Source organism: Leopardus geoffroyi, chromosome A2 (assembly GCF_018350155.1).
Source record: "Leopardus geoffroyi isolate Oge1 chromosome A2, O.geoffroyi_Oge1_pat1.0, whole genome shotgun sequence".
Lineage (NCBI taxonomy): Eukaryota > Metazoa > Chordata > Mammalia > Carnivora > Felidae > Leopardus > Leopardus geoffroyi.
Genome location: NC_059331.1, coordinates 26,792,897 through 26,814,368, shown reverse-complemented (window position 1 = coordinate 26,814,368; position 21,472 = coordinate 26,792,897). Strand labels below are relative to the sequence as shown.

The following is a 21,472-nucleotide window of genomic DNA, read 5'->3' as shown; positions in this document are numbered from 1 at the left end:
GTTGCTATTTCTTCTGGGGGAACTGATGAGTATTTGTTTTTTAGGGAGTGTCTATAAATTGTTGAGGATGTGGGACACAATCAGACTTTATACAGTATAGACCAAAAGGTATAGAAAATAGTATAAATGCCTTCCTTTGCAAAGAGACTTTATTCATTCATTCACTTGTGATTGTGTATCTAGAAAACATATTTTTAGTGTTTTTGCTATTCATTTATTTAATATGTATTAGTGCCCACTATGCGTCAAGAGTGATTCTAGGTGCTGAGAATATTTTCAGTGATCAAGGCAGATAAAATCCCTGCCCTCCTAAAGTTTATATTACATTAGAGGAGGCAGGAAAGAAAACCGTGTTTTCAAAAATAAAATAAAAAAGTAGATGTTTATGGTGTAAATACAGAATAATAAGAAGGCACACAGAAAGGTCTGCTTTAGGAAAAGTGGTCAGGATAAGCACCCCTCAGGAAGTAATATTTGAATAGAGACCCAAAGGACAGTAATGGGCAAGCCCTGTGGAGGGCTGGGAAGAGCATTCTGGCAGCTGGGAAGCTGATGTGCAGTACCTAGGACTGGACATTGCAATGAGCTCATCAGTAGTGGTAGATACTATGTCTTTTCTCCAGCTATTTATAACCTGTAGTGGAAGAATACAGAAATGACTGCCCCCGAAAAACGGTCATTTCTGCTTTGATTTACTGTGTCAGTCTTTCTGCCTCTTTGGAGTTGCTAATTTCTTCATCAGCTACCACATCCTCCCAGGACCTCTCTGAGGGTTGATTAGGGCTGCAGTTCAGAGTTCCCAAGGCATTGTCAGAGCACAAAATGCATTCCATTTGCTCCTGACTTTATTACATGCTATCCATCAGCTCACTGCAGGCACCTCTCAGGCATTTAATTCCACTGAGAGTTTTTCTCGATACAAATTACTTTCATTTACTGTAATTTTTTATACATTATCCACATGATTAGCTAGTTTTGAAACTCCTGACGAACACCTTTCTCAGAGGTCGTAATTCTTTCCATTTCTGCTATATCTCATGCCTTTCCTTGTGCTTTGCTAAAAATGAATCAATAAATTGTTCATTTCTTATCCTTACCCCAATGAAGCCATATATGGTAAGCATTAATTAAATTTTTTCTTGGCTCCAAAATCCTACTGCTATTTGAAAATTTCATGTAAATTATGGAAATGAATTTACTTCCATTGTTGAAAAGTGATCATCTTCTTGTGAAGTGAAAACTAAGTTCTGGCTAATTTTATTGAAAGTAGTGTGCAAGTCAAACATTGCTTTTTTGTTTTTAAGTTAATATTTAAAGGTTTGTCATGTAACAGATTTCTGTTACAAAATTTTATCTTCCTTGAGTGAGAAGTGTCTAGAAAAATTCATTAATGAATCTTGAAAACTTTGGTCATGAACTACTTACAGTGTCCTCTTTCCATACTTCAGTAATACTGAATACCTCTTAAAGACAGGATATGAGTAATGCTGTATCTAGTGAAACTCTAGGAAGAATTTAAAATGTAATCATCATTAGCAAAAATTCTAAAAACAGCATGTTCTTACTCAGTGCTTTGGCTTCCTTGCTGTCTTAATTCTATATACTTGCCTTCTTTTCATAAGATGTGCTACTGTTAGTATTGCAGATCTAGAGCCAATTACGATTGAATGACCTGGATTCTGTGTGTCTTCTACATCATCAGCTAGATTTTTTTAACTAGTCTCAATTTTAGTAACAGTAAATCTATAAAAGGAAAAAATGTATTGTATGGAAACCAATTTGACCATAAATTTCATAATAAAAAAATAAATAAACATGATACAAATTTCAATTTTTTATTGATTTGAGTGATGAAAGACTTTAAAATGTTCACTGACCTTTCATCTATGATTTTCCTTTACTTGTGCAGTTTATCGCTAATTTTATATTGAGTCTTTTTTAAATGTGATGTATTAATGTCATCTCCTGGTATCTAAGTTGGAAAAAATGGTTTTTTAAAAAAAGCACAGAATGTAAATATTTTAGGAATGTCTTCTGTCTGAAAAGTTTATGACAGCTTCTGGCAGAAGATGTCAAAATAACATTTGGAACCATGGGCATTGATGTTCTTGGCAAATTATTATTTTTTCTTCAGGCTTCCATTTGCAGAATAATAATATCTTACAAAAATGGGAAATGTTTTATTTTTATTTTTTTAATGTTTATTTTTTGAGAGAGCACAAGCTAGGGAGGGGCAGAAAGAGAGGGAGACACAGAATCTGAAGCAGGCTCCAGGCTCTGAGCTGTCAGCACAGAGCCCAATGGGGGATGCAGGACTTGAACTCATGAACTGCAAGATCCCGACCTGAGCCAAAGTTGGACGGCTTAACTGACTAAGCTACCAAGGCACCCCAGCAAGTGTGTTTTGAATGATAAATAACAGTTTAGAAAGAGAAAGGAAAGGAAACTGAAAAGTAAATATTGTACAATGATATTTTCCTTTCAGGATCAAATGAAAGTACAGAAATACAATAGTTAATAATTGAATGCAATAGTTCTCAACTCTGGTGTATATAATAATCATCTGCCATGTTTTTCATTTGTGGGGTTTTTTGTGGGGGGGGGGAGGTGGGCTGTATGTGACAGTCTCAGATTCTTCAACACCGCTGGGTGCTCAGTGGTTAAATTCAGTTCTGACACAAGCTCCCAGTTAGTGTTAGACCCCACGGGTTAAAGGCTCAGTCCCTCGAGACCTCCCACACTTCGGACACTCATTGCAATAGAGCACCCTGGCTACTCATAATTCTGACCAATAGTCAGAGACACCTCCCCACCCCCAGAGGTTTCCTTAACACTCAAGTTCAATAATTGCTAAAATGACTCAGAACTCATGACAGAAAGCGTTAGAGTTACTACAACTGTTTTATTATGAAACATACAACTCAGGAACCACCATGGAGAGCTGCATATGTCAAGGTATGGGATAAAGGGGTGCTGAGCTTCCAGAGCCCATACCCTCCCAGCACCTTGATGTCTTTACCAACCCTGATCTCTTAACCCCACTATTTAGGGGTTACATGAGAGTTCCTAATTAAGTAGGCACATTTGATTAATTGTTGGCTGTTGGTGGTTGAACATTCCAACCTTTTAATCACATGACTGGTTTCTCTGGCAACCAGCCCCTAGTTTGGAGTATCTAGGGACCCACCAAGAACCACCTTATTAGCATAGACTAAGGTAAGGTTGAAAGTGTGTTATGGAATTAAAAAAAAAAAAAATCTATTACTTCTGTCAGGAAGTTCCAAGGGTTTTAGGAGCTCTGTGTCAGGAATCAAGGATGAAGAGCAAATATTTATGTATATTTCAAATATATAACCCAGATAGTCATTGGGATTGTTTCCGAATATTATAGTTTTCCTTCCAGATATATGGTAGAATTTCACTTTCTCACCCTTACCCTTTTATTAGGTTGGACCTATGACTTGTTTTACCAGTAAAGATGAACAGAAGTGACATGGTCACTTTAGGAAGAAGCTTTAGGAATTAGTGTGCCAGGGGCGCCTGGGTGGCTCAGTCGGTTAAGCGTCTGACTTCAGCTCAGCTCATGATCTCATGGTTCATGAGTTCAAGCCCCGCATTGGGCTCTGTGCTGACAGGTCAGAGCCTGGAACCTGCTTCAGATTCTGTGTCTCCCTCTGTCTCTCTGCCCCACGCCCGCTTGTGCGCTGTCTCTCTCAAAAATAAACACTAAAAAAATTTTAAAAAGAAAAGAAATTAGTGTGCCAGTCACCACGTTCCCATCTCAGTGCTCTGGTGGTTAGGGAAGAACGTACCATCCTGGGTACTTGAGTTACTAGAGTTAAATGGAACATCTTGGTACTCCATGGGACTTGTGTGAACAAAATATGATCTTTTGCTTTTACATTAAGCTTCTGAGATTTAAGGGTTATTTATTATTATAACCTAACCCATCCTGACTGATACAAGCTTTAAAATAAAACTCAATCACAGATTAATATGTTTATTTTCCTAGTTTGCTAAGGCTTGTTATGAGTAATGAGTATTGGATTTTATTGAATGCTGTTTTTTCTCCCTCAGTCGAATTGATCATGTTTTTCATCTTAATCTGATAATGTCATGGATTTCATCACAGATATTCTCATGTGGAAATATCTTTCCATTCTTGAGATAACCCCTGTTGATCATCTTAGACATTCTATACATTGCTAGATATTGCTAGATATTGCTATACATTGCTATACATTTTCTATTTTTTTAGGAATTCTAAATATATGTTCATTAATTAGACTAACTTATAATTTTTTTCTTTCCATTCTTATGTAAGGTCGAATTTGATAAATTAAGTTGGGGGGCTTTTACTCTTTTTTCTCATCTCAGTATGTATTGAGTTCTTTAAATGTTTGATTAGAACTTGTCTTTAAAATATCTGGACCTGGTGCTTTTTGGTGTATGGATTTTTGAACTTCAGTACAAGTTGTTTAATGGTTATAGGTATTTTTAGCTTTCCTATTTTTTTCTTGAGTCAATTTTAATATTTCCATTCTAGAAAAGCGTCACTTTGTTTTAAATTTAATATAAGAGGGCTATAAAAGTTGTATGAGTTTTTTATAGAGAGAGATATAGAGGAATATATATGTAGTTTTTTCTCTACCATATCTGTACAATGTTAATATTATATTTTTATTTCTAATATATACTTTTCTTAACCAATTTTTCCAGAAGTTTTCTATTAGTCTCTTCAAAGAATCCGATTTTTGCTTTAGTTGATACTCTAAAGGTTCTATTTTAGTTATTCTCTTAATTTTTACCTTCTTTCTACTTTGTGAATATATTATTTTCCTGATTTCTTGAGTTGAATGTTTAACTTACTAATCTTAATCTCACTTTTTTAATAAGTAATTTAAGGCTATACATTTCGATCCAAATCAAGTCTTTGTATGTAGTACTTGTTTAACCTTAGCTAGTTTGGAAGTTGTAGGTTCCATTTGTATTCTTTTGGGGAATTATAACCTTTACATTTATAAATTTGTAACCTGTATATTGACCTTAACAAAGTTGAAAGTCACTAGCCCATCCCCTTACAAAGCAAGCACCTTAGATACCTTTCACTTCATTTGCACCCCTCCCATCTCATCGTTTCTTCTTGCATCTCTCCATTTGGGGTAATTTCCTCAGATCACTATTCCTTAGCTATAGCTAATATGTAGTTTTCCCAGTCCTTTTTTTTTTTTTTTTTAATGAAACTTTTTAAAAGTTTTGGTATTTTTTCAAATCTATTGTTTATGATATCCTATTTTATTGTGGTTTTAAATAATACTTATTTTATAGTGGTTTTCCGATTGCTCTAATAGCTCTAATAGCTTTCTAAAGAAGCTGTTCCTTCTGTTTCTTACATCTGCTGACTCTCCCTCCCTCCTTCCTTACATTGGTAAGTAACTTTGGAAAGTGTGTTTGTCTTCATTGAGGTGTGTTTTACCTCTGGAAAAGCTTTGCATTCTCTTCTGTCTACCTCAAGGCTTTTGGCTTCCAGCTTTTTCACCGAGATGGGACCAGTTTTTAAATGTCTTTCTTAAGCTTGGAATTTCCTTGCCATAAGGGTAGTTTAAACTCAGACTAAATTCGCATACATGGTTTTAGTTTGGGGTTTTGATTTCTCATAGTAGACTTTGCCTCAACCCTGGAGCCTGGCTAGAGACCAGCTTTTTTTTTTTGCCTGGAGCAGTGAAAGAGTGTCTTACCTGTGTCATGGAGGGGGACAGTCATTTCAGGGTCTGGTTTTATGCAGGAATCTCGGGTCTAGCTTCTCATCTTAGGTAAGCCCAAGGCCACATCTACTGTCCCCACATAGTGTTACAGTCCTGGGACCTCTGCCCATAATTTTATATGCATACACGCACATATTAGGATCTGATCCTTGTATTTGTTTAGGACAGATCTCCTTTCCTCTCCTCCCCCTGCTCCCCACACACTTTGACATCAACTGATTGCTGGTCAGCTGTGGCTTGTATTTCCTCTTCATTTAATGCCTCATCAACAACATACTCTTATCATTTAAACTTAATTTTTTTCAAACTTCTGTGTTTGTAGCAGGCAGAAAATATTCATTAGCTCAATCCACATTACTGATAGAATCCTTTCTAATAAAGGAGGAATAATCATTAACCAAAAATATAGAAACGTAATAATTGCTAATGATTGATAGGCCAACTGAAAGATGAGAGTGAACTAATTGAGGAAAGCTGTTTAGAGGTTCTCTCATTTAATATCTATTCAACATGTACTATATAAGATTGTAGACACACTGTTCTAGATCCTGGAGGTACAAAGATAGAGAATATACAATGTCTTGATACTTTTGGGGAGTCCTAGCAGGCTGATCTTTACATGTGGGTTTTGTTACTCTTCCACAGATAGAGTTTTTGCAGCTGATCAGTACTGTGCTGCTTACCAGCTGTGTGATCTCAGGACTTAAGATGTCTTCATCAGCCAGGCTTCACAGGGGACAATATGGAAGATCTTCAGTAGCTAAAAGTAGCAGGCCAGATAAACCTATTCTGCTGATTTCTTATTTTCCCCAAGAGGGCTGCTTAAAGGAGGGTAAAGACATGCTAAGCATTAAAGAACTACTGTAGAATGTGGCTGAGTATTCAAAAAGGAACAAAGACAACCATGAGTGATACCAGTCCATTCTGGTGATGTCAGAGGCAGGGACACTCAGAAAGAAGGGCCTTCCCAGTACTTTTAATCAAGTGGTTCAAAGAGAACATGATCAAGAGAGGCCTTCAGATCAATTGTGTTATTGTTTCTATCAACAGTGAACAGAGGGAATAACACGTAACCATCCTAGGTCGTTGGTTGCAGGATCACGGCCTTGTGGTGGAAATGATGCACCTCTCCTCTGAATCAAGTCTTACACGAGCACTCCAGGAAGTTAAAGATGATGGGTCCCCATTTTGCATTCCTCTTGCACCGTAATTATGCTTCATGAGCGTATCAAAAGCTTTTTCTTGTCCCTAGTACATTGTCATATGCTCCTGGAAGATGCCCTGTGCTGTGGCTAAAGAATACAGGAGATTTTTCTCTGAACGGGAGCAGCAGGAACATGCTGGAATTGCACTGCAGGCGCCTTACCAACTACTCTGTCCCTTCAGGCATTCAGCACCTTCTCTTCCTGTTGACTGAGGGAAAGTGTATGGTAATGAGTTGAACCTGCTCATTGACTACCTGGAAAGGAGGAAAAGGCAACTGGAAGGCTTGGAGACAGCAACTCTTTGGCTAGCAAGTGATCATTCCTCATTTCAAGGCACAAATACCCCCTGTCATGGACAAACTGCCTCCACTTCTTCCAACCCCTGGAAAAGGGATCCTTCTCAGGCCCTCATCCTCCTGCCCCCCTTCCTACCAAGTCCCCCTCATTAAGGGACAGGCCAGGTGGCACTCTCTTTCCACCACCAGTTCTTCAGTCGGTGCTGCACAAGCAGACAGCTCAACCCAGGTCTTTGGTGAGCTAAGAAAAGCTCCCTGAGCCAGGAGAACAAGATGGCTGCTGCCCCAATGGCAGCCTCACCCTCCTTCAAGGACCAAGGCCCCTGCTGACCTGCAGCACTGATGTCCAGGCAGTGGATATGAATGTGTTTCCCTTCTGTTCGATACACAGTCCTGTGGAAACGTTTTTCATATTTGGAGTCTCTTTGTGCCAAACTAGAGATTTGTGGAAGGTCACTGTTACAGATATGGGATCTCAAAGTTGTTCGATAATATACATATTAAAATACAATAAAAACTTTTAACTTTTTTTTTTAAAAGATACAGTGTTTTTCTTTAGGGAGTTCATAGTCTATCAAAGAGAATGATATAGAACAAATATAATATAGAATGGTAGGAGAAATGCTTACAGAAGTGTGTGTAATTTCTGTGGAGTCTGCAAGTAATCTCCAGGTCTCCTCTTTGCCTGTTAGAGTTAGATACTTGATAGAGTGGATGATGTTTCCAAAAGTTGCTGTAGAACAAGTGAAAGGCCCCAAAGCAGACACATGTACAGGGGATCCCACTGGTATTTTGGTTTCGCTAGAGAAATAGGAGTGAGTGAAGAATGATGGCAGATGAAGGCAGAGAAGTAGGCACAGGTTTTCAGATTTTATTCTGTAGCAAGGGGTTCATCGTGGTCATCGTAAATTAGGAAGATAACACTGGTGGTTGTCTTTCTACAGATGTGTTAAGATGCTGAGAGGAAAACTAGAAGGCGTGAGCCAAATTAAGAGGCTGTCGCAGTGAGGCCAGTGATGATGGATTTCCGAAAGCACGAGGAGAGGTGAAGAGGAAGGAGCAGTGGATTTCAGAAACGGAGACTCTCAGAGAAGATTTCAGAGTTAGTATAAACTGAGAACAGGAACTGTGTTAAGTACGCCAAAATTTATTGAATGTTAACATATGCCAGGCATTTTACCAAATCCCTGTAGCTCACACAGCATCATAAAGACAAATGATAATTTATAGATGAGAACACAGTCTCAGAGAAGTTCATGAATAGCCCAGCATTGCACCTGTGGGGCTGTAACCCAGGGCTGCCTGGCTCCCAAGCTTGATTCTTCCCACTCCTTTTATTGCCTCTCGGTAGGGATTTTTTTTATTATTATTATTCTAATCATTTTTTTCCATGGAAGTCTGCCTCATATTGTAGTTTTATAAAGTGAAAGGATGAGCAATTCAAGAGTCTCTAAATAACTATAATTTGAAGCTTCAAATTACTTCTCAACTGTAAGCTAATTAAATCTTGCAAGGCTGGCCCCTCTAAAGTTGAAAACGATTTGGCATCTCTTTCCATGTCATTAGGCTACATCTATCTTCACAGTGTGACGATTCCGCACCCTGCATTTTCTGTTGGTCGACATGTGGTTTGAGGGCGGTGGGGCAAAGGGTGATAATTATTCCCATCCCCTCTGGTGAAATTTATCAGAAACTAATTCAGAAGCTGTGCTCTCATCACTAAGCTAGTTCACAGTTCAAAAACCAGTGATCGCTCAGGGATGTCTGACAAATACGGTGTCACCATAAATTGAAGAAATAGGAAGCCAGTAGCAATTATTGATGGTTGAGTGCAGGAGAAGTTCTTTTGGGCTTTTCACGTGAGTAGAAAAGATCTGATTTTAATAAACAAGATGGAATCCTGTCACCAGCTTTTCCTGCCAACTGGATTCTTCCTTTCCTACCAACCAAATTCATAAGCATCCTTTCCTTTTCTTTAAACAGTAAGCATGGGGACTAAAGGAACACTGAGAGGCATGAAGCTCAAAAATAGCCTGAGCCCACCCCTCCTATCATGCCCTACACAGGGGTTAAATGGGATTTCTGGACCAAAGGTGAGGAGGTTGTACGTCGTAGTGGTTTAGAGGACAGATGCTAGAACCAGACTGCCTAGAGTTGAAACCTGGTTCGCACACTCACTAGCCACGTGATCTTAGGCAAGTTGCTTACTGTCCCTGTGCCTCAGTTTCTTCATCTACAGAGTGGAAAGAATAAGACACACCCCATGGGTTTGTTTGAAGATTACAATGTAATGTAAAGAACTCAGAACAGCAGCTGGCACAGAGTAAGCCCTGTATAAGTGTTTATTATTATTACTATCATTCTTGACATTTATAAGCAATAACTTCTATTTTAGTGTGTTGTGGTGATTGTTATTAGGCTTAGATAATAAAATATTTGATTTTTTATTTCCAGTAAGCAAATTTTTGAGTAGAATAAGAATAGACAGTCTCTTTTATGTTTATCCATTATGATGTTTTGCTCTGATTTTGTTGTGTAAATCTTTCAAATAGAAAAGATTTAAAACGGAACCATAAGTTCTAAAACTGGTAACTAAAATTGTGGCTTTTGTGCTTTTAAAAAAATAGATTCTTTATTAAATTGGAAACAATTTAGTGCACCCACATTCCTTCTGCTTTAAGTAACCTATAGAAAATTAAAATGACTACCAAGGTGGAATTAACCATATTTGTGATTGGCAAAGGAAAGTCACAAACAGCTTTCATGCAGCACGTGTAGCTATTTTAATGGATGTTCCAGACTGGTCCATAAACCCACCCGGTTGCTGCACTATTCCACAGATGGCCACTTAAACAATTTAATATCACTAAAATGGTTCTGGTAAAGAATTCTTTAAAACACACTGCAATGATTTGTCATTTTGAGCTGTCTGAAATACCATCATTGCCCTAATGGCCCATGGTCAGAACATTTTTCTCCAAATGTGTTTTTTCCCTCCTACTGACTCTCCTTCTTCTGTTCAAACCCTCTTCTTTCATCTGTGTGTTCTTAATAACGACTAATCAGGCTTAAGTTTCATTCATAGTGTCTAGCCTCCACTAGATTTCCTTGCCCTGCTCTCTAAGACCTTGATTTGAGAAGCATCCTGTCTTCAAATCTTACCCTTTGTGAGTCCACTTCAGTAACTTTTAGGTAACCTTTTCTTCAAGTTCTGAGGGCTACTTGATTGTGGGAGGAGGGCAGCTTGACAGAGGGATTCACAGTGCAAAGACTCAGTGGTGAGCAGCCTATGGGACGTGTACAGTGAGGAGGTGCTCCTACAAGGTACAGCATGTTGCACAGTGAGCCGTGCCCTCAGCTGTGGCAGTGGGAACGTGGGTAGATGTATCACAGAGGCACCACAGCTCCTCGCTGGTGTCCCCGGCAGACCATGCTAATCGATCATGGCAACCTTGCAGTCCTTCTTAACAGAGCACTCCAGTCACTACCAGTCATTTGATGTTGGCACGTAAGATGAAACCTATTTGCCATCCGGGATATGATTTCTGCAAAAGACATAAAGTTTTCTTCAAATGGATTTTTCTTATATTGATTCTCCATAAAAAAAAAAAAAAAAAAAAAAAAAGGGAAAAAAAAACCCCTGAGGACGAAACATTAAATCTCAACTTTGTGAAGGCATTTCTTTAGCGGGGGAAATATAATATGGTTTGGAACATCAGACATCTCAAGCAAGCCTTTGGCAAGTGCTAGATTCAGTCAGTTCGTAGCTGAATTTTTTGACACGTGCATAAGTGCTGACATTCAGTGCTGGTGCTTCAGGTGAGATCAATGTACTGTAGATACCAGACTGAGTTGACATTCTCTTACAGACATTCAGAACCCAGATTGTATTCTTGTCATACCAAGAGCCATCCTCTTTTTGTACAAAGGTGGATGATCAAGAGTGGCTCATTTCTCAGGAGCTTTGATTTTGCTCAAACACTTGGAGAAATGCTTTGTTATAACCTTAAAGATCTGGAATATGAGCAAAACTTAGTCAATTCACAGTTAACACATAAAGCACAGATATGCCTTATTTAGACTATGCTAAGCATTTTCCATACATTATCACATCTGATCCCCATAGCAATTCTACAAGGTAGATAGAGCCTACTTTTATTCCTAAGATGTCCTAAGATGAGGACATTGAGAAGAGAGAGCCCTAATATGCCCAAAGCGCTATAGCTAATAAATGGAAGAACCACGATTTGTGTTCAGATAGTCTGAAAAGCCTATTCTCTTCTCCCACACTGCCTTCACTTGAATTGGAAGTTTTATAATTCTCCTTATTTGAAGGTTCATACCATCCAGTCCTGCCTCTGGCTCCAAAGAAGCAAGCCCTTTGGGACCTCATTGGGTAGTAACTTCTAAAGCTCGAGCCCTGGCATAAGGCATCTGACAAATCATAGCCTCACCACCATGAGCAGAATAATAAAGAACCCCGGTTAAGGTTAGACTTAAATAATATAGCAAGAATGCATTAGGACCTAGGAATAGAGTGGATATTTCAGAGGGTAGCCAAAAAGAGGTAGGGATTGAAAAGAATTGAAAGCCCAAGGAGTGCTTTTCCAGTGAAGTCAGCCATGTTTCTCAAAATGTGGTCATGGGAACCCCTGCATTAGAAGTGCCAGGAAGTCCCAAGTTCAGAAATATCTCCCCCATGTTGCTTTGTTTCAGTTAACGATTTTTCTTAACATTCATACATCTGGGGAGCTGTCAACTATGAGGCAGTTAGATTGCTTTTAGTTGAGATTTGCAACCTGACAAATCAGGAACAGGGAAAAAAGCCTTTGGCTTCTCAAGCTCAGAAAGAAGATGGGAGTGTGAAGGTTAGAATGAGAGAGAGTGGGGGAGTCAGAGATGGTATGAGGATCGTGAAAACCTGAAGGGTAGGAAGGTGGCCGTAGGGGTCCTTGTGAATCTGCCTTGTGTCCCTCTGTTTTCTGTGTTCTGCTGGTCTCTCCCTACTGTAGGCCAGAACGAAGGGCCATGCAGGCCTTGGTGCTCTCTCACCAGTTTCCAGACCCTCTCCTCTTGGGCTGCAGTAACTCCAGGAAGGACATCCTCCAGTAACTCCAGTATCCAACAGAAAAGCTATAAAACTTTTACGAGGGAATAATCAATGTCCAGATTTTTTTACATCCCCACAGTCTTGCCATATGGTCACTGTTTGTGACACACGGGATCCCCACAGGGCCAGTATCCCAGCCCCAAGCACGATGTAGGTTCCTGGCCACAGTCAGGACTTATGCTAGTGCTTGCCAAGATGGCTGCTGTCATCTTTTAGAAGTTACTCCATACTTCCTGATTACTGTTGCTTATGAAAAACATTTGCTTCAACTGTTTCACCTCTTTTAATTCTGATTGTAGGTGTTCATACATGCAACATGAGCATTTCTAGCTGAGAAAGACTAATTCAGGTATTTTGGTCCAATTTAAGTACCAGCAGGGGTTGGGCATAGCAACAGATGGCATAAAGAGGGCTAGCCTCCTGTTTTCACAAGAACCTTGCAAGTGAGGTATTATTAACCCCATTTTACAGATGAAGAAATGAATGCTCTGACAATTACTTGTTCAAATTTCGCAGATAGTGACCAGGATTTAAAGCTAACCTGGCCTGCTCCCATGGCCTGTGCTCACTCCAGTTGCCCTTTGGAGATGCCAGGTAATGACAGTAATGGCCCTTATAACACACACAGCTCTCCTCTGCCAGTGCTGCTGCTCTCCCTCCTTCGGGAAGGGTGACCGTATTGTCAGGCCTGCAAGCAGTGACCCATGTGTCGGCAGCATTTCACAACCACTTTTACCTTCCAGTTTTCCTTGATCCTCCTCCCTTTCCTTGTGTGTTTTGACTTCCACGTTCGCCTCCTTCCAGAATCAGGTGTTTCCTGGCTTTCCTTCCCCTGCCAACACTCACAACCACTTTTCATCTGTTAACTGCTTAGATGTTGAGGTGCACCTTGTTGAATGAATCCTAAGTGGAGAGTGCCCATTATAAATACAGTTGCCTTGGGGCGCCTGGGTGGCTCAGGTTAAGCATCCAACTTCGGCTCAGGTCATGATCTCACAGTTCATGGGTTTGAGCCCTGCATTGGGCTCTGTGCTGACACCTCAGAGCCTGGAGCCTGCTTCAGAGTCTGTGTCTCCTGATCTCTGCCCCTCCCCTGCTCATGCTCTGTCTCTCAAAAATAAAAAATAAATGTTAAAAAATTTAAAAATAATAATAAAAAATAAATGCAGTTTTCTTTAAAAATAATGTGGTGTATTAGTGAAACCAAAGGTTGCTTTTTATAGACTTTCTGAAAAATCAAATAGGCCCTTGTCATTTGTAGGTTAAAATGCTTTGAAATTTGGAATCAGCTGATGCTCCTCTTTCAGAGGAGGTGAGAGAAGCACGTAGATGTTTAAACATATGATCATGTGGAAGAGTTGTCACCACTGTGGATTATGTTTTGCACCTGCCATCTTCTTATATCTAAAAAATGTTAGCTACAGCCAAGTGTTGCCACATTCAAAGCTACTCCCTGTTCTTTTGTTACCTTATTTCAATTAAAAGGAAAAAAAAAAGGTGTTGAAATGACTAATACTCTAGTACCAAGAGCATCACAGACCAAAACAGGTAATTTTATGCTATTGCTATAGAAACAGCAGTAAAAGAAATGAGCATAAACCTTGCTTTTAAATGACTCAGTTATTCTCTTTTAGACCCTTGGTGTCATAATAGACACTCTCCTTTTAAGTAAACAAGGAATGGAACATCTATTAATGTAGATTTTTACTTTGCATTAAGATTTATTTAAAAGCTAAAACCATGCCTTACAGAAAAATAAAGATTATGTGGGTTTTCCCAAATGCTACCTCAGTTTAGAATTCATGCAGATGTTTCTGTAAGTCTATTGTCTCTAGACACAGCCTTATGATTTTGTTATCTAATTTGGCCAACATTAATACAGCTAATATTTACTGAGCACCTACTGTATGGCAGGCATCTGCTAGTCACATTGCCTCTGCCCTCATATTCTGAAGGAGAAGGCAGAGAAAAGCAAGTACATAGCTACAAATCTGGTAAGTACTCTGAAGGAAACAGGCAAAGGATTAACCAAGGTGGTACCTGTTCTTAGGTAGGGCAATAAGGATATTTAAATTAAGACTTGAAGGAGGATGAAGAACCAGCTGTGGAAGGAAAAAGGTAGCCACAGAAAGAAAAGCCCTGTGCAAATTCCTGTCACAAGAGTATACCAGGTGTGAAGCTGTACAGTGGCACAAATGAGGTTGGCATGCATGCTGCTTTATCTCCCTTCCACCCCTCCAGATCCACGGACTGTCTTCTCTCATGTGCTCTGTATCCAGGGCAGCACATGCCTTCTGTTCCCCCACATCACATTGTATTAATCACCCAGACTCCCTCAATCTCAGGCCTTTCAGTCAGTGGGAAGTATCATCAGGAGATCAGAGGACAGGAAGAGAGAAGTCAGGGTACTTCTTTCCTTTCCTTCTGCGGGACCCCTCCTACGAAGATCCAGTTGCTCTGGCTCCAGTCCTCCTCTTGCCCTTATACACCTAGGAATGGTTATGGCTGCCCTCTGTTGTTACCTTTCAGTGTCTAACCATCCCTCATTCCCTCAACCCTGCCCATACCTCTGTGAGGAGATATTTCATGGCATTCATTTAACCCATGTAGAGTGATTTTTTTTTCCTTTGAGGTTCCTGATTATAGAGAATGAGACCTGGTAAGTGAGGCAGGATAATTTATAGACCTTGTGAGCTAGGAACGTAGATTTTGTTCTCAGAGCAGCGTGAAGTTACTGACATAAGACAGGCTAATAGATCCCCATGTAAGATGGTCACTCTGGATGCACTTGAGAGTCTTGACTAGGGAAAGGAGGATAAGAATGGAAGCAGGGAGACCAGCTAGAAGGCTGTGCAGACAAGACATATAGTGCTTGGACCAGAGTGACAGTATAAGAGTTAGAGAAATGAGTAGATTCAACATAGAACTGATAGACTTGAAGAGAGGAAATCCCTTAGGTTTCTGATTTGAGCCCTGCTGGGAGTAGTGAGGATGGGGAATTGGGGTCTTTTTTTTAAGTTATTTAAATTCCAGTTAACATACAGTGTTATTAGTTTCAGGTGTACAATATAGTGATTCACTTCCATACATCGCCCTGTGCTCATCACAAGTGTACTCCTTAATTCCCATCACCTATCTCACCCATCCCCCACCCATCTCCCCTCTGGTAACCATCAGTTTGTTCTCTATAGTTAAGAATCTGTTTGTTGGTTTTCCTCTTGATGGGTTTCATTTGCAATGTCTGTGGAATATCCAGGAAATGTTTGAAGTAAGCAGTTTGGAGTTCAAGGAATGAATCAGGGCTAGGGATGTAGATGGAATTGTCAACATACAGAAAACATTTAAAATCAGAGGGGGGAGTGGAAAATAGTCCCCAAGGAAAAGAATGTTTGAGAGAGAGAGAGAGAAGAGAACCCAGAAGCTCCCAGATATAAGTCTATAGGAACTATTTGAATGCACATTTTAATTCCTCCCAGAATATTGAATAATACATAAATCTAGCTTTAGGGAAAAGAAAAAGGGAATAGTGAATGCTTCAGAAATCAAATGTGAAAATGACAGGTATTATCTTCTCCCCATAAAATTATCTTGATATCTAATTGGACATATTTTTTAAACGAGCAGTAGTTTTGTGCCTTCTGGGAACACTTCCTTGCTTTGAAAATTGGTACAGATATAGCTCATGTGACCACGTTAGCCTTGTGCTGGAAACTTGTGAATTGACTATGGAATTGAACAAGTTAATTTGCTGCTCATCTCAAGCTCTTATTTCTAACCAACAGGATTCAGGTGATGAATTCTATGTGTTGTCTAACTTAATTGGGAAGTGTGTTTACATTGATAAGCTTCCAGCCTAATTCAAATGAAGGAAAGCTTTCTAATTTCACCTTTCATTTACTAAAATATTTTAAGATAAAAGAATGTATAAAAATGGCACCAATGTGTTACCACTAATGCAATCCATAATAACCAAATCTATTTGCTTTTTACTTCAAAACAATTATTAGGCTCTACAGTGAGACATTTCTTGGTGTTTTTCTTTAGTTCCTCTACAAATGATCATCCTCTGACTCCAGGGACCTATAGATTTTATTATATGGCCTTCCAGCTTGTATATTATAGCACTGAACTGTCATCCATAGCATCCATTAGAATGTTATTGACAAAATGTCCACTCGTATTGAACTAAGCACTCGATAAACCACTATAAGTAAATTGTTGTGCTCTTACCTCGAAGGATGGTCTATTGATTCCCCACATGAGTATGGGCCTCGCAGCAAAACCCTAGCTACAATTCCCTTGTGGTACCTGTGAAATGTTGCATATCTTTTTTGAGGTCCCAAGAAGTAAAGAGTTTTTTTAAACCTTCTTTTTTATATATCGTTGTCTGTGTAGATTATTTATTTTATTTCAGATAGTAAACTACTAATCATTGCTTTGTCCATATGGGCTAAAGCTCTTCCATTTAGAAATTATATAATAAAAGCAATCCATACCTAAATTAAGAATCTTTGAAATCATTCTCTAAAGGTAACTTTTTGTGAGTGCCTGCAGAGATTAACTCTGTGTGTGTGTGCGTGTGTGTGGTATTATAATTCTTTTTTCCACAAAGAGAATCTACCATTTATACTTTATAGAAATTGGTTTGGTATGGTGACAGTGGGCCTACCTACTTTTATTTATCTTGGGAATCTTTCCATGTTACTACATATTAATCTGTCTCATTCTTTTTAGTAGCTGCTATATATATTATTGCATGGGTATAGGATAACATATTTATCTAAAATTTCTCTATTTGTTTTTCTCTCCATGTTGTAATGAACCTCCATATAAGTGTATCTTTACGTACTTGTAAAATCTTCTCCATTTAGGACACGTGAGATTTTCATGTGAGTAAAAGAATGTATACATTACCTAAAGGTTCATAATCTACAGCTATAGTGATACAATCAGGAAAGCAGAGATGAAGAGGGAGGGAAAATCTGGAGGTGTTCAAGGACATTTAACAGATCCCCCCCCCTTGTTGGATTCTGCCAAATTATCACTGAGGGCAAAAGTTTTAAAAAGTTTTTTCAAGACTCTAAATACTCAGAAATCCCTAATAATCAGAGTTTATGTAGTATTTTATATTGATAATTGAGCATCCTGATTTACAATTTGTGAAAAACGTACTTTTAGTGCCAAATATCTTCTTTATGGTGGTCTTTAAAAAGTGATCATTTATAATGATACTATTCAGTGCAACACAATAGTCAGTTATGGAACAAGCAGTCCCCTAACCCTATGTATAAACAAAAGGTTGTGGTGCATTGGTGTTGTACTTCCTAAAATAAACGTGAGTTCATTGACAATTTATGACAAAGTGTGTTTTTCGGAGTGGGGGTGCTGGGAGGTAGGGTTAGGAGAGTGAGTGGTATGAGAGTTCCATGGTTTGACATCTCACTTTTATGTTAGAGAATTCTAGCATCCAGGCTGTAGCTTTTCTAAGGAAGGTGAATGTTGCTTAAAAACAGATGATCTTGAAGAAAAGGAAAGAGAAAACCCAATAAATTAGAGCTGACAAATCAATTAGAAACATACATCTGGAGGAGTAATATCCTATATTTACAAAGTGCTTCACAGTTTCTTTTTTATAGTTTTGTATTTTATTGTATTTATTTATTAATATAGCCAAAAAGACAAGAAAGTAGGACATTAAAAGGAACTATTGTTTTACATTGATTTTCTGGGGATAGTACAGAAAGGGTTTGACTATCACTCATATGCCCAAGAAATATATCATAAAATATTAATAAAGCAAACATCTGTGCACACCACCTATCCCAACAAATAGAACAGTATCTAGCACTTGATGGCTGTGTAAACAAATTTCCCTTTTTTCTCACAGGTAGCAGTGTTCTCATTTTCATGTTTATAATTTTTTTAATTTTAATTGTATTTATTTATTTATTTATTTGTTCTTTATTTTTCAGCATGATGAATAGATAGATGTTATTATCCCCAATTTATATTTTAGTATATGTGCTGCCGAAGCGAGCACTATCCCCAATTTATAGATGAAGGAATTGAAACTCCCAAGAGGTTGACTCTAGTTCCTGAAACCCTTTGTCTTTAATAATAAAGATGTAAATATTCTGTGTTAGTTTCCTAGGGCTGCCATAATAAATCACCACAAACTAGATGGCTTGAAACAACAGTATTATCTCACAGTTCTGGAAGCTAAAAGTCCCAGATCAAGGTGTCAGCAGGGTTAGTTCCTTCTGAAACACTTAATGAGAATCTACCATGCCCCTCTCTGCCAGCTTTTCTGGCAGTTGCCAGCAATCTTTGGCATTTCTTGGCTTATAGATGCATCACTCAAGTTTCTGGCTCTGTAGTCACATGGTACCCTCTGTGTGTGTATGTCTGAATTTCCATCTTCTTATAAGGACACCAATCATTGGATTACAGCCCACTTTAACCCAGCATGACTTTATCTTAATTCAATTATTTCTGCAAAGACCCCGTTTTCCAAATAAGGTCACATTCATAGGTACCAGGGATTAAGACTTGGACATATTTTTCCGGGGAACACAGTTGAACCTACAGCAATGACTGTGGGTCATCGAATGAATGTTTTCCAAAAGCACAAGGGCATCACCAACAAAGGTGATGCTTACTCTTTTCTGTATCTTTCTGCTATATTTCCCATTATCCAAAGTCCCATCACCAATAAGTGATTGAACTCATAACAGCTTTTTTTTTTAGTGGAGATGTAATCCACATACCATAAAATTCTCCCTTTAAAATGTATGATTTAGTGGTTTTTAGTATATTTCACAGAGTTGTACAACCATCACCACTGCGTAATTTTAGAATGCTTCATCACCCACAAAGTACCTGCATCCATGAGTAGTTACTCCCCGCCTCCTGCTACTCCCAGCCCTTTCTTTCCATCTAGAGATTTGCTTATTTTGAACATTTCATATAAGTGGAATCATACAGTATGTAGTCTTTTGTGTTTAGCTTCTTTCACTTACCATAATGTTTCCAGCATTTGATGAACTGATCATAAAATTTATATGGAAATTCAAAGATTCGTAATAGAACAGTTTTGCAAAAGAAGAACAAAGGTGGAGGACTTATCTTTACTGATTTCAAAATTTAGTATAAAGCTACAGTAATGAAGGCAGTATGGTACTGGCATGAAGAAGATAGATAAATGAAGTAGCATACAGAAATAAAACCTTACATTTATGATAAGTTGATTTTTTTTACAAAGTTGCTAAAGCAATTCAGTAGGTAAAAAAATAGTCGTTTCAGCAAATGATGCTGGGCCATTTGGATATCCATATGCAAAAAAATCAGAACCTTACCTCACACCATATACAGAAATTAGCTCAAAATGGATTGTAGACCTAAATATAAGAGTTAAAAATATAAAACTTCTGAAAGAAAACAGCAGGAAATCTTCATGACCCTGGGTTAGGCAAAGCATCTGTAGATATGTCAACAAAACAAAAATAAAAAATAGTAAATTGGACTTTATAAAAAAATATAAGTTTTGCATTTAAAGGCACCTTTAAGTAAATGAAGACAGCCTCAGAATGGTGAAAATATTTGCAAATCATATATATGATAACATTCTTGTATCCAGAATATGAAAAGAACTCTTACTATTTATTAGTAAGAAAATATATCACCCAATTTAAAACTTAGTAAAAGATTTGGATAGACATTTCATAAAAGTAAATAGATAAATGGCTAAAAAGCACATGATAATATTCTCAACATCATTTGTCATTAGGGAAATGCGAATTAAAACCACAATGACTGTTTCCATAATTTGAATATTGTAGATAATGCTGCTATAAACATTCGGGTGCATGTATCCCTTTGAATTAGTATTTTTGTATTCTTTGGGTAAATACCTAGTAGTGCAATTGCTGGATCGTAGGGTAGTTCTATTTTGAACTTTTTCTTAACTATAGAGAACTGATGGTTTCCAGAGGGGAGATGGGTTGGGGGTGGGTTAAATAGGTAATGGGAATTAAGGAGGGCACTTGTTCTGATGAGCACGGGGTGTTGTGTGCAAATGTTGAATCACTGTATTGTACAGCTGAAGCTAATATTACACTGTATGTTAATTACACTGGAATTTAAATAAAAACTTAAGAAAATTAAAAAAATAAAACCACAGTGAGATACCACCCCATACCCAGCACAATAGCTGTCTTCCTGGGTGTTAGCCTATGAAATGTGAAAACATGACTACACCCAGAGTTGAACATGAATGTTCTTACTATCATTATTTAGATTGGCCAAAGCTGGAGACAAACTACAATTCTGTCAATTCCATTGGTGAACGGATAAGCAAAATGTGGCATATCCATATATTACAATACTACTCTGCAATAAAAAGTAATGATACAAGCTACAGTATGGATGCATGTCAAAAACATTGTGCTAAGTGAAAGATGTGAGATGCAAAAAAATTTGTATTCTGTATTCCATTTATATGAAATATCTAGAGAAGACAAGTTTCCAGACCCAAAGCAGATTCAGGATAGCCTGAGGGTGGGGATGAGAGTGGAACTGACTGTAGACAGGTATGCAGGATCTATTTGGATGATGGGAATGTTCAATAACTGACTTCTGGTCATAGTTGCATAACTCCTTAAATATACTAAAAATGTAGTGAAATTTTTTTAAGTTTATTTTTTTATTTTGAGAGAGAGAGAAAGAGAGATAGCATGCACGCAGGGGAGGGGCAGAGAGACAGAAAGAGAGAATCCCAAGCAGGTTCCATTCTGACAGCACAGAGCCCAGTGCGAGGCTCAATCCCATGAACTGTGAGATCATGTCCTGAGCTGAAATCAAGAGTTGGACACTTACCTAACTAAGCCATTAAGATGCACCTAAAAATGGTGAATTTTGTGGCATGTAAATTATGCCTCAATAAAGCTGCTTTTTAAAAGGGGATCAAATTATATTCAGAGAAAAATTCAAAGAGTGCCAGTTATTAAAGTCATACCTGTGAAATATGCCTTGTAATGAATGCTAATTATAAAAAGAGGGCTCCATGTGTTTTACTAAACATATGAAAGCATCTTAGGT

General features: G+C 38.3%; 1 protein-coding gene across 15 annotated transcripts in view; it reads left to right on the top strand.

The window, feature by feature from the left end:
* CFAP20DC (CFAP20 domain containing) overlaps window positions 1–21,472 on the top strand; it is a 230,554-nt gene that overhangs the window by 49,007 nt on the left and 160,075 nt on the right. For 2 of the 15 annotated variants that reach the window (XM_045493407.1, XM_045493406.1), the window contains 2 exons: window positions 6,411–7,718; window positions 8,211–8,368. The exons of 12 other annotated variants lie outside the window; for them this stretch is intronic. The gene's annotated coding sequence lies outside the window, so the exon portion shown is untranslated. The remainder of the gene's footprint in view (window positions 1–6,410; window positions 7,719–8,210; window positions 8,369–21,472) is intronic. One more of the 15 variants, XM_045493408.1, reaches the window with a different exon arrangement.